At 38.7% G+C, this 15581-nt stretch overlaps 1 protein-coding gene across 8 annotated transcripts in view; it reads right to left on the bottom strand.

Annotated features, from left to right (window-relative positions):
• Window positions 1-15581, bottom strand: part of EXOC6 (exocyst complex component 6) — a 191561-nt gene that overhangs the window by 156515 nt on the left and 19465 nt on the right. The window contains exon 1 of one of the 8 annotated variants that reach the window (XM_025274104.3): window positions 1661-1804. The exons of the other annotated variants lie outside the window; for them this stretch is intronic. The gene's annotated coding sequence lies outside the window, so the exon portion shown is untranslated. Of the gene's footprint in view, window positions 1-1660; window positions 1805-15581 lie in introns of those variants that run through there. 8 annotated transcript variants of the gene reach the window in all.

Genomic DNA, 15581 nt, shown 5'->3' with positions numbered 1-15581 from the left:
TAAGAATTCAGACACAGAAAATAAACATATATGTGTGTATGTGTGTGTGTATATATAGTTATATACCTCCACAAAGAATGCAGTGCTCTGAGATGCCAAGATTTCATAAAGGAAATATGACCTAAGAAGGGAATTCCGTGATAGGTAGGAAATTGAGTAAGTGGAGAAATAAGGAGGAAGGAATTCAATCATGATAGACACAGCCAGGAAAAAAAGACAGCCTTGTGAAAAAGACAAACAGTTTAACTGATACAAAGGATACCTGCTGAACACGGTGGGAATTCTATTCTAACTCTTAGGAGTAGTTATTAATTTTTCTCTAGGCAGGGGTCTGGAAGTAGCAAGACCCTTCTCTGATTTTAATAAAAGTTAACAGATCTTCTCCTAGAAAAGTGCACAAACACAACTGCATGTATTCTTTGTCTCTGAAAACTACTGAGCATTCGCAAGGCTGGACGAGCAGTACAACCTCTTCTCATCACACTGCACTGCACCAGAGGTGAACTGAGTTAGTTCAGTCAGACACGTTCTTTCAGGAATTTTGAAGCAGAATTCAGAAACAGTCAGCTTATGACATACGGAAGCTGTATGTGGTCATCCTCCTGAAGGGCAAAGAGAAGCAGAGAAGGCCAGACCTCAGAGAATAAGGAAGACAGAGTGAAGCATGGAGAAACAGAAAGAAATATGGTCTTTTACTTCTTTGTTCCAGTCTTGTGAGAAGTATTTCTGTGGGATCCCCAGTAACTTTCTATTTTTTTTCTTTTCATTCTTTTTAAGTTAATTCAAGTTGGTTTGGTACTTAAAACTAAAACAAAAAATCCTTAACTAAGACATACATGCAGGTACACACCTACACACACAACTTCTTACAGTTACGAGGAGTTGACAAACCCCCTTATCTGACTAACATATTAGAGCATCTCCCAAATGAATAGGTTACAGGCATACCACAATAACAGTCATCTCAACCCTCATTCTAACTTTCTATTTGTGCCATGATATATAAAATGCTGGGAAGAGTATTTATTTCAAAATAATTCAGAAATAAAGGCGCAGTTTAAGTAAACAGATGTTTGTGGAAAAGAAAATGTCAAACAGGCCTCTAGAGTAAGAATAAAAAAACAATAATAATATAATGCCATCTAGCTTTTATACAACACTTTTAATTTCTTTAAAACTTCCACAATATTACATGGCCAAGCAAAGAACTCAGGATAAGTTAAATATCCTAAAATACCACTGTTGGGTATCTAAATCAAGTAGGTATCTTGTAGCTACAGAGTAACAGAACTTTAAGCAACTCCAGGAGTGTATAAACATAGAAATATATAAACAGAATTTAACTTCTTTCACCAAAGAATGCTAAAAAAGATTTCTTGTTCACAAAATATTCACTTTTCCCATTAAATATTTTATCTAGTTTGCTACATGCGCTCTTAGAACACTTTAGTAAATAATGTCCAGGTGCTTCCTTTAATTCAGTTGAAAGTATTCTGTCAAACAGTATTTTAAATGACAGAGCTGACATATCCTAATTTTTTTAAAAAAAGGACACACTCATATTTTAAAGGATCATACAACCAATCAAAGCATCAAGATCAAACACAGGCAAAAAATAAAGATGATTTTCTCTATATTTTTGATGTTATATTTTACTTGCCTTGTTTTCCTCTATGTGCAATTTCTCGAACTTGCTCTCACTAATAGTATCCTGTTTCCATGCTTAGGAAAGGGCCTAGTGCAGTCTGTTCCTTAACATTACTTCCTATAACTAGGACTGACATTCTGTAATACTGACATTAACACTCACTGAAATTCTGGTTAACAACACAGCACAACGATGATCGTTAATGGACATCCTTTATGGTGAAATCTGAATTGATAATCAGCTAACACAGATTTGCAATACACTTCCTCCTTCCTGTTTTTACACTCCTGACCAAGATGTCTCTTCCTGTTGACTTTTGTGCTACTTGGTAAAAAGCTAAAGATGAGAAATGGAAAACACCTGATACATATAAATTAAACTTCTCCTCTAGGGTAACAAACTGAATTGCTAAGTAATTTAATTCAAAAAGCTTAAGCAAGTAAGCAGATTAATGTATGCAGAGGTAGACTATTTCCCTAGAAAAATTTAGAAAATTCAACAAAAATATCAAACTGTCTATAGCAGATCTAAAGTGCAGTTTGCCTAATAACCTAAGATCTCTCATCTATATATGCTACCAAAGTCCTTTACAGCAGTTTTAATCTATGATTAAGGAGAAATTCACTTAAGACTGACTTCTCAGCAAAACAGCCAAAAACAAAACAACAAAAACCACCATTCATCATGGAAAACAAAACAGAAAATAAATTGAGCTTTATTCTTATAACCTGTATACTCTATGCTAAAAACTACAGTTCAAGATATAGATATAATATATATTATACCCAAAATATAATACCCAAAACTTTAGCAACAAATGTTCATAAAACAGAAACTCTAAGAGATATAAGAAGTGAGAGTAACAAATTAATAAAATGGGACAGTAACACAGTTCTCTCAGTTCAAGAAAGAAAGAAGACAGAACCGACCTATTTAATAGTCTGTGTAAAAATGAGAACTCAAATATAAAAAAGAATATGCTTTATATTTAAGAGTACATGAAACACTCATGAAAACTAACCATATATTAAGCCACAAATAGTAAAACCTCAATGAATTCCAAAGAATAGGATTAGTGAAAACAGATTTGCCTAACTGTAGTGAAATAAAATTAAAAGCCTTTTTTTTTTAAATAAAAAAGACTTCACATCTGGAAATTTTTAAAAAACATACTATTAAAAAAGCTGTTGGATCAAACTGAAAATATAACAATAAAGCAGAATTTCTTTAAAATAGCAATGAGGAAAAATATCAGAATATATGAAATACAGCAGGCACCAGAGAAAAATTAATAGCATTAAATAATTATCTCAATAAAACAAATGAATCAAGTACAAAACACAAAAAGCTAAAAAAAAATAAATCAGAAGAAATAAATCATTACATATAAAGGCAGAAAGGAATGACTTAGAAAATAAACTACTGAACTGAATAAATTCTGAGACAGATTTTTCTTTTTTTAAGTCAACAAAATAGATTAACTACTAACAAACCTAATTGAGGAAAAAAATGAGTGAAATCACAAATACTGTATTCTAAATCAGAACTGACAAGGGGGATAAAACAAGCCATCAAAAACTGAAGGAAATTTTAACATGAGACTACATTACACAACTCTACTCAAATAAATTTGAAGAGATGGATAATTCAAAAGAATACAATTTACTGACTCTCTAGACAAAGTGTAACACAAAACCAACTGTAACAGAAAAAACAAGAGAAATGAGTTAAGATGCTCATACAAGGAAAAAAAAGAGGCACCAGACCCAGTTGATTTCATCATGTAATTCTAACAAACCTTTAAAGATTAAATAATAATCAATGCTAATTATACTATTCTAAAGCACAGAAAAAGAAAGAAAACTTCTAATTTTATTTAATGAGATGAGCACAACATTGATTCAATGATGTGAGGAAAAGTGAAAGTCAAGTTGTTCAGTCGTGTCCCACTCTTTGAGACCCCATGGACTGTAGCCCACCAGGCTTCTCCGTCCATGGGATTTTCCAGGCCAAGAGTACCAGAGTGGGGAAACCGCACCAAAAAAACTAGACCATCTCACTTACGAATATCAGTGCAAAAAAAAAAAATCTTGAAAAGCATACGCACAAACAGAATTCAACGGCACACTAAAAGAGCAATTCACTATGACACAAATGTGATTTATTCTATGAAGACAAGACTATTTCAAAAACAATGCATTAATAAATTCAAGCATATTAATGTTATAATGGTATACAGCACATGAATAAACATGTAGACAACGAACAGGATAAAAAAAATCTGAGATAGACCCACTACATATAAAAATTTAGTAAATGATACCAGCAGCATCTGAAATCAATGTGAAAAAGATATACTTTTCAATAAGAAATGTTAAGATAGCTAGCTGGTTTGCCATATTAAAAAAAAGACAAAGGCACATCATACTCCAGGAAAATTCAAAAAGGATCAGAAATGTGAAAGTAAAAAATAAAATCATATGATTACCAAAAGAAAACATGAGTGGATTTCCCTATAACCTAGTAGCATGGAAAACTTTCAAGCAAAAAGGAAAGATTGATGAATTTTATTTTCATAAAAACTTTTGCAAGGCAAAAAAAAGACATTAGCATAGTAAAAGAGAAAACTTAAAAATATTTCCAACTAGTGGCAAGAATTGGAAAATATTTTGAATAATTTTGAAAATTTTGAAATATTTTGAATAATAGAAAACAATCACTAAATGTTCCATCCAGCACACCCTTCTAGATTATCTGTGGCTTTCACTGTCTTTGAACTATTTTACATTTCTGTAAATTGCTGGAAACTGATAGTGATGCAAGTTACTTTTGCCCATAGAAATGTAACACACTTTTATCAGTGGAATGCAATTGATTATTGCCCTGCAGATACTGACCAATTATATGCCTATTGATAAATCTATTTCAGCATTCTCATAGGCCAATATCATTCTTTTGCCATTGCCTTTGAAACATTTGTAACATATTACTGGTTCCCTCATTATTTAATAAGTTAAATAAAATCTTTGGAATGTATTAATTTACTACCTGTATGACTTCCCTGGTGGCTCAGACGGTAAAGCGTCTGCCTACAATGCAAGAGACCCAGGTTCAATCCCTGGATTGGGAAGATCTCCTGGAGAAGGAAATGGCAACCCACTCCAGTATTCTTGCCTGGAAAATCCCATGGACAGAGGAGCCTGGTAGGCTACAGTCCATGGGGTTGCAAAGAGTCGGACACGACTGAGCGACTTCACTTTCTTTCTTTCTTTCTTTCTTTCTTTCTTTCTTTCTTTCACTATCTGCATGCAGGGCATAATTTGATCATTTTTTAAAATTATCTTGTAATAGTTTCGGAGAGTTCATCAAAATTCCCAGTGGGCTCACCGGGCAGAAACAGGAAACTGCATTGCCAGAGATCTTCACCTCTGTGTGAGGTTTTTGGTGTTTTTTTTGGTTCCACAACCAGGGATCGATTTTGCAGTGAAAGTGCAGAATTCTAACTACTAGGCCACCAGGGAACTCTTCCTTTTTCTTTTTAGATATTTATTTATTTTGGCTGCACTGGGTCCTGGTTGCAGAACTCAGGCTCTTCACTGCCCCACAGCATGAGGGATCACTGAACTGGCATCCCCTGCATTGCAAAGCAGATTTTTAACCACTGGACCTCCAAAGAAGTCCTCCTGCTTTCGTTTTTAAAGGTCTCCTAGGAGGAAAACCCAAGTGGCAACATACATGTAACTTGACTGACTCCCTGTTTCTCTGAATTTGGTCTCATTTTCCTCTCTACAGACCATGGCATCGGGTCCCTTCAATTCATGGCAAAGAGAAGAGGAAAAAGTATGAAGTGTTGATAGATATTATTTTCTTGGGCTAAAAAATCACTGCGGACAGAAACTACAGCCATGAAATTAAAAGACGCTTGCTCCTCGGAAGGAAAGCTATGACACATCTATGTTTTTGTTTAGTCACCAAGTCATGTCCAGCTCTTCGTGTTCCCATAGACTGTGGCCTGCCAGGTCCCTCTATCCATGGGATTTCCCAGATTCAAACCCACATCTCTTGCTTGGCAGGTGGAGTTTTTCCACTGAGCCACCAGGGAAGGCCATGACAAACCTGGACAGCATATATTAAAAAGCAAAGACATCACTTTGCCAACAAAGGTCTGTACGATGAGTCAAAGCTGCTATTTTTCTAATAGTTATGTACAGATATGAGAGTTGGACCATAAAGAAGGCTGAATGCCAAAGAATTGATGCTTTTGAACTGTGGTGCTGGAGAAGACTCTTGAGAGTCCCTTGGACTGCAAGCATATCCAACCAGTCTATTCTGAAGGAGATCAACCCTGAATATTCATTGGAAGGATTGATGCTCCAATACTTTGGCCACCTGATGCAAAGAGGCAACTCATTAGAAAAGACCCTGATGCTGGGAAAAATTGAAGGCAGGAGAAGAAGGGGGACGACAGAGGATGAGATGGTTGGATGATATCACTGACTCAACGGACACGAGTTTGAGCAACCTCTAGGAGATGGTGAAGGACAGGGAAGCCTGATGTGCTGCAGTCCACGACAGAGCTAATGAACAACAGCAACGTTGAGTGGGAGGATTAGTCAAACTATTTTAGGGAAGGGGTGGAGATTTCCAGGCGCTGGGCCACCACCCATCTTCTGGTCTTTTGATAGTGCCCTAGAACTGTCATCCTGTTTATTTAACTTATATGCAGAATACATCGTGAGAAATGCTGGGCTGGAAGAAGCACAAGCTGGAATCAAGATTGCCAGGAGAAATATCAATAACCTCAGATATGCAGATGACACCACTCTTATGGCAGAAAGTGAAGAGGAACTCAAAAGCCTCTTGATGAAAGTGAAAGAGGAGAGTGAAAAAGTTGGCTTAAAGCTCAATATTCAGAAAACGAAGATCATGGCATCTGGTTCCATCACTTCATGGGAAATAGATGGGGAAACAGTGGAAACAGTGTCAGACTTTATTTTTTGGGGCTCCAAAATCACTGCAGATGGTGACTGCAGCCATGAAATTAAAAGACGCTTACTCCTTGGAAGAAAAGTTATGACCAACCTAGATAGCATATTCAAAAGCAGAGACATTACTTTGCCAACAAAGGTCCATCTAGTCAAGGCTATGGTTTTTCCTGTGGTCATGTATGGATGTGAGAGTTGGACTGTGAAGAAGGCTGAGCACCGAAAAATTGATGCTTTTGAACTGTGGTGTTGGAGACGACTCTTGAGAGTCCCTTGGACTGCAAGGAGATCCAACCAGTCCATTCTAAAGGAGATCAGTCCTGGGTGTTCTTTGGAAAGAACGATGCTAAAGCTGAAACTCCAGTACTTTGCCCACCTCATGCGAAGAGTTGACTCATTGGAAACGACTCTGATGCTGGGAGGGATTGGGGGCAGGAGGAAGAGGGGACGACAGAGGATGAGATGGCTGGATGGCATCGCCAACTCAATGGACGTGAGTTTGAGTGAACTCCGGGAGATGGTGATGGACAGGGAGGCCTGGGGTGCTGCAATTCATGGGGTCGCAAAGAGTCGGACATGACTGACCGACTGAACTGAACTGAACTGAACTAGAACCGTCATGGCACCTCTGGATGTGTCATTTAGCTTGCTAATTGAGGATCAAGGTCTAGTCAAAGTGACTTGTCTACCATCTTGGACCCCTTTGATTCTAATCAGCTTATGTTGTATCCTTGGGCTATGTCATGCTTTCAAAAGCTGTGTCCCGCCTCCTTCCCTCCTAGTTCAAAACTATGACCAAAGAAAATGAAAAATGACTTTTGACTGCGTGGCCACAGTATTCTTTAGACTCCAAAGAAAATAAATTAAAACTTTTTGGAAACTGTCCGACTAAGAGAAAATGCTTTTCTCCCCCTGTGCCTCGAGACCACGGCTCTCTGGGTCACTTATTTAGACCATCTCTAATTCCTGAAATTGAGGAGAGAAAAAAAAAGAAAAACAAGAAAAGAAGGCTTTAAAATTTTTTACTTATTCCAAATGTTATTATAAACTAATGAGTTTTATACTGTGATTACTGACTCATGACTAAGTCTGGGAAATGAAGCCATGAGATTTCATGATGTGTATGTTTGGGTGATAGTAGTTTAGTCTCTAAGTTGTGTCCAACTCTTGTGACCCCATGGATTTAGACCGCTGGGTTCTTCTGTCCATGGGATTTTTCAGGCAAGAATATTGGAGTGGGTTGCCATTGTCTTCTCAGAGGGATCTTCTCAACCCAGCAATCGAACCCAGGTCTCCTGCATTGCAGGTGATCTCTTGCCCTGCAGGCGGGTTCTTTACAGACTGAGCCACCAGGGAAGCCTTGTGTCTGTTTGGATATATGTATGTCTCAGAATGTGTCTTTGCCTTTGGACACTGTTGCATTTACATTAATTTGTAAAACAGCTCTATTTAATTGGCTTAAAGAAAAGCAGGCACTTAAAAATCAAACAATTCTAAATGCAAGAGACACTGAGCTATATGGTTTAACGTTTGCTTGTTGATATATGTGTATCAGTACTTTTGACCAGTCGTGCTAAGTCACTTCAGTTGTGTCTAATTCTTTGTGACCCTCTGGACTATAGCCCACCAGGCTCCTCTGTCTGTGGGATTCTCCAGGCAAGAATACTGGCCTGGGTTGCAATGCCCTCCTCCAGGGGATCTTCCCAACCCAGGGATAAACCCAAGACTTGCTTGGCAGGCAGGTTCTTTACCACTACAGAGCTCACATGAACAAAACCAGGGAAAGAAAGAAAGAAAGAGAAGTCGCTCAGTTGTGTCCAACTCTTTGCGACCCCATGGACTGTAGCCCACCAGGCTCCTCTGTCCATGGGATCCTCCAGGCAAGAATACTGGAGTGGGTTGCCATTTACTTCTCCAGGGGATCTTCCCAATCCAGGGATCAAACCCAGGTCTCCCACATGGCAGGCAGATGCTTTATCCTCTGAGCCACCAGGGAAGGGTTCCTTCCCTAAACCAAGGAATCCTTCCCTATTGCCTCAGGCTCTGCCTGTGGCACAATGTTAACTGAGATTCTGCCTTTTAGACTAGCCTTGTTACAGGTAAGCTCTATTTCATCTTCTGGGCTTCACTGGTGGCTCAGCTGGTAAAGAATCCACCTGCAATGCAGGAGAACTGGGTTTGATCCCTGGGTTGGGAAGATCCTGTGGTGAAGGGGTAAGGCTACCCACTCCAGTATTCTGGCCTGGAGAATTCCACGGACTCTACAGGCCATGGGGTCGCAGAGACACAGTGAGCAAATTTCACTTTCATCTTGTAACCAGGAGAAAGAGAAAGAATGGCTTTATTACTTTGCCAGGCAAATGGGGAACACAGCACCTCAAGAACTGTGCCCTCCTCCCTGGTGAATAGGGAGAGGTTATATAATCAGTCAGTTTACCAAGAAGAACCACAGAAAATGTGAAGAGTCCTCCTGTGATCAGAACAAACCTCAGAGACTGGCCTGAAAAACTAACACTGCACTCAAACACATATTTGTACATCATGTTCACAGCAGCATTCACAACAGTCAAAAGTTGGAAGCGATCTGAGCAAACAAATAATAGTTGAACAAAAAGTAGTATATATAAATACAATGAAACATTATCCAGCCTCAAAAAGGAAGGAAATTCTGACACAGCTACAACATGCATGCATGGACCTTGATGACATAACGTTAAGTGAGACAAGCCAGTCACAGAAGGACAATTATGATTCCACTTATATGAGGTATCTAAAGCAATCATATTCTAGAAAGTATGATGGTAGCTACAAGGGGCTGGTAGGAAGGGACAATGGGGAGTTACCATTTAAACGTGTACAGTTTCAGTTTGGAAAGATGAAAAAGTTCTGGAGATGGATGGTGGTGATGGTTGCAGAGCAATGTGAATGTACTTTATGACATGAATTGTACATTTAAAAAGATAAATTTTATGTTACATATATTTTACCACAATTTTTAAGTAACATTTAAAAGTCAAGACTGGGGAGATCAGGGGATTTAATTCACTAGAAAAATCATTAAGAAACTCCCCAGGCCAGAATACCGGAGTGGGTAGCCTTTCCCTCCTCCAGGGGATCGTCCTAACCCAGGGATCAAACCTAGGTCTCCCACATTACCGGTAGATTCTTTACCAGCTGAGCCACAAGGGAAGCTCATGAAATAGAAAGATAAATGAAAATTTTGTCCATTTATTCCTTCAAATTTACTATGTGTGATCTAATGTGTTCTAGCTGCTGGAGTGTATAGTAGATCCCTGGTGGTGCTATTCACCTCCCAACAGCTAAGGGCTCATAGCTACCCTCTTCTCTGGAGAAGCGGGAGGCACTCTGCCCAATAACGCCTGGGAAGGCATGTCCCCGCTGCCAGCACACACACTCTTGGGGCAGCCTGTAGCCAATGAAAGATTGCTGGAGGTGGGAGTAAAAGTTCAGCTTCAGTGCCTCAAAGTGCAACAACTTTGTGATATCATTCTAACTCCAGAGCTTCTCCTGGAATCAGGCTGAGGCTACACTTAAGCTTAACCCACAGATTTACTGATCTCTTCCCTATCCTACTTTCCTCACTCCTGCAAGTTTCACCCAAACATACTGCCTCAACAAATCACTTGTATAAGGGGGGCGGAAATCTACCACTGGAAAAGGGACCAAATTTAACTAAATCAGACTGTGAAACAACTTATGCCCCTGGATATTGTTGAAAACAATAAAGCAACCAGTCAGCAATTACTGGAGTCTAATATCTGAGTGTGACACCAAGATAGACAGACAACTTAACAGAGAGATCAGGGAAAGAGACAAAGAGAATTTTGCTAAAAACACTGTCATTCCAGAGTGACTATGTGCCAAGACTGTGCCCTCTGAGGAGCCACAGCAGAGACTTCACATTGTGAGGAAAATAAATACACTTTATTAAAATAGTACAGCCAAGCCATTAATTAACAAGCACAAAAATAAGCCCCAGAGGGTGGTAGGGTGGTGGTGGGTTTAAGTATCCAGAGTTAATATAATATACTGTCTATACTGTCTGAATTTTCCAGTTTTCAACCACAACAACAAATTATGAGATAGGCAAAGAAATAGGAGACTCTGACCTACACACAGGAAAAGAAACAGGCCCTGTGAGAGGGCCTAGCTGGTGGAGTTAACAAAGACTTCAAAGTACTATGTTCACAGAACTAAAGAACACCATGCTCAAAGCAGTGAAAGAAGGTATGATGGCAGTGTCTAATAAAATATTTGTGACACAGAGAGAGAAATTATAAAAACAACGAAGTTGAAATTCTGCAGTTGAAAAGTCAACAACAGAAAAGAAAACTCATCAAAGGATCTCAGCAGCAGATATAAATTGACAGAGGACAGACTACTTAAACACAGACCAACAGAAAAATGTAATCCAAGCAAGAGAGAAAAAAGCATGAAGGAAATGCACAGAGCTTCAGAAAAATGTGAACACCACTACACACACCAACATACACGTGATGGGAGTACCAAAGAAGAGAAAGAAGAAAGAATATTTAAAAAACAATGGCTAAAATTTCCCTAATTTGATGAAAAACATTAATTTAAACATCCAAGATAATCAATAAACTACAAGAAGAATAAACACAAAGAAATCCATTCCCAGACACAACACAGTAAAATAATGAAAGACAAAAGGAAAATCTTGGAAGCAACAAGGGGGTCGGATGGGGGGAAACCACACACAAGGGGATCCCACTGAGATTAACAGCTGACTTATCATCAGCAAAAATGCAGGCCAAAAGGCAATGGGATGATACATTCAAAGTGCTAAAAGAAAAAACTGCCAACCAAGAATCTTATAACAAAGCTCTCTCTAGAAAAATGACAGTAAAATAAGGACACTTGCAGATAAACAAAAGCTGAGAGAATTATTAACAGCAGACCAGTCCTAAAAGAAATATGAATGGAAGTCCTCCATAAGAGTGTGCCCAGATGGCAATGTGAACACACACACACACACAAACACCAGTAAGGATAACTATGTAACTATAAAAGACACTATAGTGACTTCCCTGGTGGTCTAATGGCTAAGACTCCACTTTTCACAATGGAGGGGGCCCAGGTTCTATCCCTAGTCAGGAAACTAGATCCTACATGCCACAATTAAAGATTTCACATATCAGGGCAAGTAAGACCTGCCACAGTCAAATACAAGATTTTTTTTAAGACAGTATAAATGCATCTTTCTTCCTTTACTGATTTAAAAAGCAACTGCAGAAGACAACATGTACATAACTTTACTGATAACAATATATATTTCAACTATAGAAATATATTTGAAAATAACAGCACAAATGTGGGAGCAAAGCTGTACTGGAATAAGAAAACAACACAACCAAAAACTCAGCATCAAATGAAGAGATTTATAAATGGTAAATAAGGCTAACATAACAAACTCTATAAATATACTTGTTCTCCTTCCCTCAGCTTCTTTGGAAAATAAAAAACTATATGTAGTAAGAATTATAACAATGTATTGTTGGATTTGTAACATATATAGATGTAAGATATAATAATAATAGCACAAAAGTGGGACTAGAGCTATGTTGTTACTGTTCAGTCACCCAGTTGTGCCCGACTCTTTGTGACTCCATGGACGCAGCAGGCCAGGCTTCCCTGTCCCTCACCATCTCCTGGAGTTTGCCCAAGTTCATGTCCATTACATCAATGAGGCCATCCAGTCACATCTCTTCCTCTGACGCCCTCTTCTTCTTCCCTCAGTCTTTCCCAGCATCAGGGACTTTTCCAATGAGTCAGCTGTCCACATCAGGTGACCAAAATACTGGAGCTTCAGCTTCAGTATCAGTCCTTCCAATGAGTATTCAGGGTTGATTTTTTTTTTAAGACTGACTGACTGGTTTGATCTTCCTGCTGTCAAGGGACTCTCAGCACCATAGTTCAAAGGCATCAATTCTTTGGCGCTCTACCATCTTTACAATCCAGCTCTCACACCTGTACATGTCTACTGAGAAGACCATAGCCTTGACTATATGGACATTTGTCAGCAGAGTGATGTCTCTGCTTTTCAACACACTGTCTAGGTGTGTCACGGCCTTCCTGCCAAGAAGCAATCATCTTCTGATTTCATGGCTGTAGTCACCATCTGCAGTGATTTTAGACCCCGCAGAAGAGGAAATCTGTCACTGCTTCCACCTTTTCCCCTTCCATCTGCCATGAAGTAATGGGGCCAGATGCCATGATCTTAGTTTTTTAATATTTGGTTTTAAGTTGCCTTTTTCACTCTCCTCCTTCATTCTCATCAAGAGGTTCTTTAGTTCCTCTCCACTTTCTGTCAACAGAGTGGTATCATCCACATATCTGAGGTTGTTGATGCTTCTCCCGCATATCTTGATTCCAGCTTATAACTCACCCAGTCTGGCATTTCTCATGATGTGTTCAGTGTATAAGTTAAACAAACAGGGTAACAACAGATAGCCCTATCATACTCCTTTCTCAGTCCTGAACCAATCAGTTGTTCCATACAGGGTTCTAACTGTTGCTTCCTGACCCACATACAGATTTCTCAGGAGGCAGGTAAGATGGTCTACATACCCATCTCTTTAAGAGCTTTCCACAGTTTGTTATGATCCACAAGGTCAAAGGTTTTAGCATAATTGAAACAGAGGTAGATGTTTTTCTGGAATTCCATTGCTTTCTCTGTGATCTAGAAAGTGTTGGCAATTTGATCTCTGATTCCTCTGCCTTTTCTAAACCCAGATGGGCCATCTCAAGGTTCTCGGTTCATATAGTGCTGAAGCCTAGCATGCAAGATTTTAAGTATGACTTTACTAGCATGGGAGACAAGTTCAACTGTCTGATGGTTTGAACATCCTTAAGTAATGCTTTCTTGGGAACTGGGATGAGAATTTACTTTTTCCAGTCCTGTGGCCACTGCTGGGTCTTCCAGATTTGCTGACATATTGAGTGCAACACTCTGACAGCATCATCTTTTAGAGTTTTGAATAGCTCCACTGAAATTCCATTGCATCCACTAGTTTTATTCACAGTAATGCTTCCTAAGGCCCACCTGACTCCACACTTCAGAATGTCTGGCTCTGGGTGACTGACCATACCATCACAGTTATCTGGTTCATTAAGATCTTTTTTGTACAGTTCCTCTGTGTATTCTTTCCATCTCTTCTTGATCTCTTCTGTTTCTACTAGGTCTCAACCGTTTCTGTCCTTTATTGTGCCCATCTTTACATGAAATGTTCCCTTGGTATTTCCAATTTCCCTGAAAGGATCTCTGGTCTTTCCCCTTCTATTGTTTTCCTCTATTTTTACTCATTGTTCATTGAAGAAGGCCTCTGAAATTAATTTAGAATTAATCTGAAACTGATTCTGAGAGCAACCACTAAGAAATCAATTGTTTAAATACTGGAAAAAATCATTAAAGTAACTAAAATATTACACTATAAAATATTCATTTAACAAAAAATAGAAAAAAAGGAACAGAGGAGAAAAAAAAAAAAACCAAGACATACAGTAAACAAAAAGTAAAATGACAGATACAAATCCAACTATATAAATATTAACATTCAACATGAATAGATGAAATAGTACAGACAAAAGTTAGAGATTATGGGCTTCCTTGGTAATTCAGTGATAAAGAATCCACCTGCCAATGCAGGAGACATGGGTTCAATCCCGAACCCAGGAAGATCCTACGTGCTGTGGAGCAACTATGCCCATGTGCCACAACCACGGAGCCTGTGCTCTAGAGGCCAGAACTGCAACTGCTGAGCCCACACACGCCCTAGAGCCTGTGCTCTGCAACAAGAGAAGCCACCACAGTGAGCAGCCTGCACACTTACAACTAGAGAGGAGCCCTCACTTGCCACAACTAGAGAAAAGCCTGTGAGGCAACGAATATCCAGCAGTCAAAAATAATAAAATAAATAAAGTTATATTTTTAAAAAGTCAGGTTATGAAACTGGATAAACAATATGCTCCAACAATATGCTATCTACAGGAGATACACTTTGGATTCAAGCACAAAAATAGGTTGAAAGTAAAAAGATAAAAAGAGACATACCATACAAAGAGCAACCAAAAGAAAGCTAGAGTAGATTTACTAATATCAGACAAAACAAACTTAAAAACAAGTCTAGAAGACTTTCCTGGTTGTCCAGTGGTTAAGACTTCACCTTCCAACGCAGGGGGTGAGGGTTCAATCCCTGGTCAGGTAGCTAAGATCCCACATGCCTCAGGGCCAAAAAAAAAAAACATAAAAAAACCAGAAGAAACACTGTAACAAATTCAATACAGACTTTAAAAACCAATTAAAAAATAAAATAAGTGTAGAGATAAAGAGGAACATTTTATAATGTAAAAGAGTCAATCAATCAAAAATATATAACAAGTATCACTATGAACAAAGCTAGTGCAGGTGATGGAATTCCAGTTAAGCTATTTCAAATCCTAAAAGATGATGCTATGAAAGTGATGCACTCAATATGCCAGCAAATTTGAAAAACTCAGTAGTGGCCACAGGACTGGAAAAGGTCTGTTTTCATTCCAATCCCAAAGAAAGGCAATGCCAAAGAATGCTCAAACTACCACACAATTGCACTCATCTCACACGCTAGTAAAGTAATGCTCAAAATTCTCCAAGCTAGGCTTTAACAGTATGTGAACAAAGAACTTCCAGATGTTCACTCTGGATTTAGAAAAGGCAGAGGAACCAGAGATCAAATTGCCAACATCTGCTGGATCATAGAAAAAGCAAGGGAATTCCAGAAAAACATCTACTTCTACTTCATTGACTATGCTAAATCCTTTGACTGTGTGAATCACAACAAACTGTATAAAATTCTTAAAGAGATGAGAATACCAGACCACCTGACCTGCCTCCTGAGTAACCTGTATGTAGATCAAGAAGTAACAAT

Source organism: Bubalus bubalis, chromosome 23 (genome assembly GCF_019923935.1).
Source record: "Bubalus bubalis isolate 160015118507 breed Murrah chromosome 23, NDDB_SH_1, whole genome shotgun sequence".
Taxonomy (NCBI): Eukaryota; Metazoa; Chordata; class Mammalia; order Artiodactyla; family Bovidae; genus Bubalus; species Bubalus bubalis.
The sequence above is the reverse complement of the archived record's forward strand: the minus strand, read 5'-3'. Positions and strand labels throughout refer to the sequence as shown.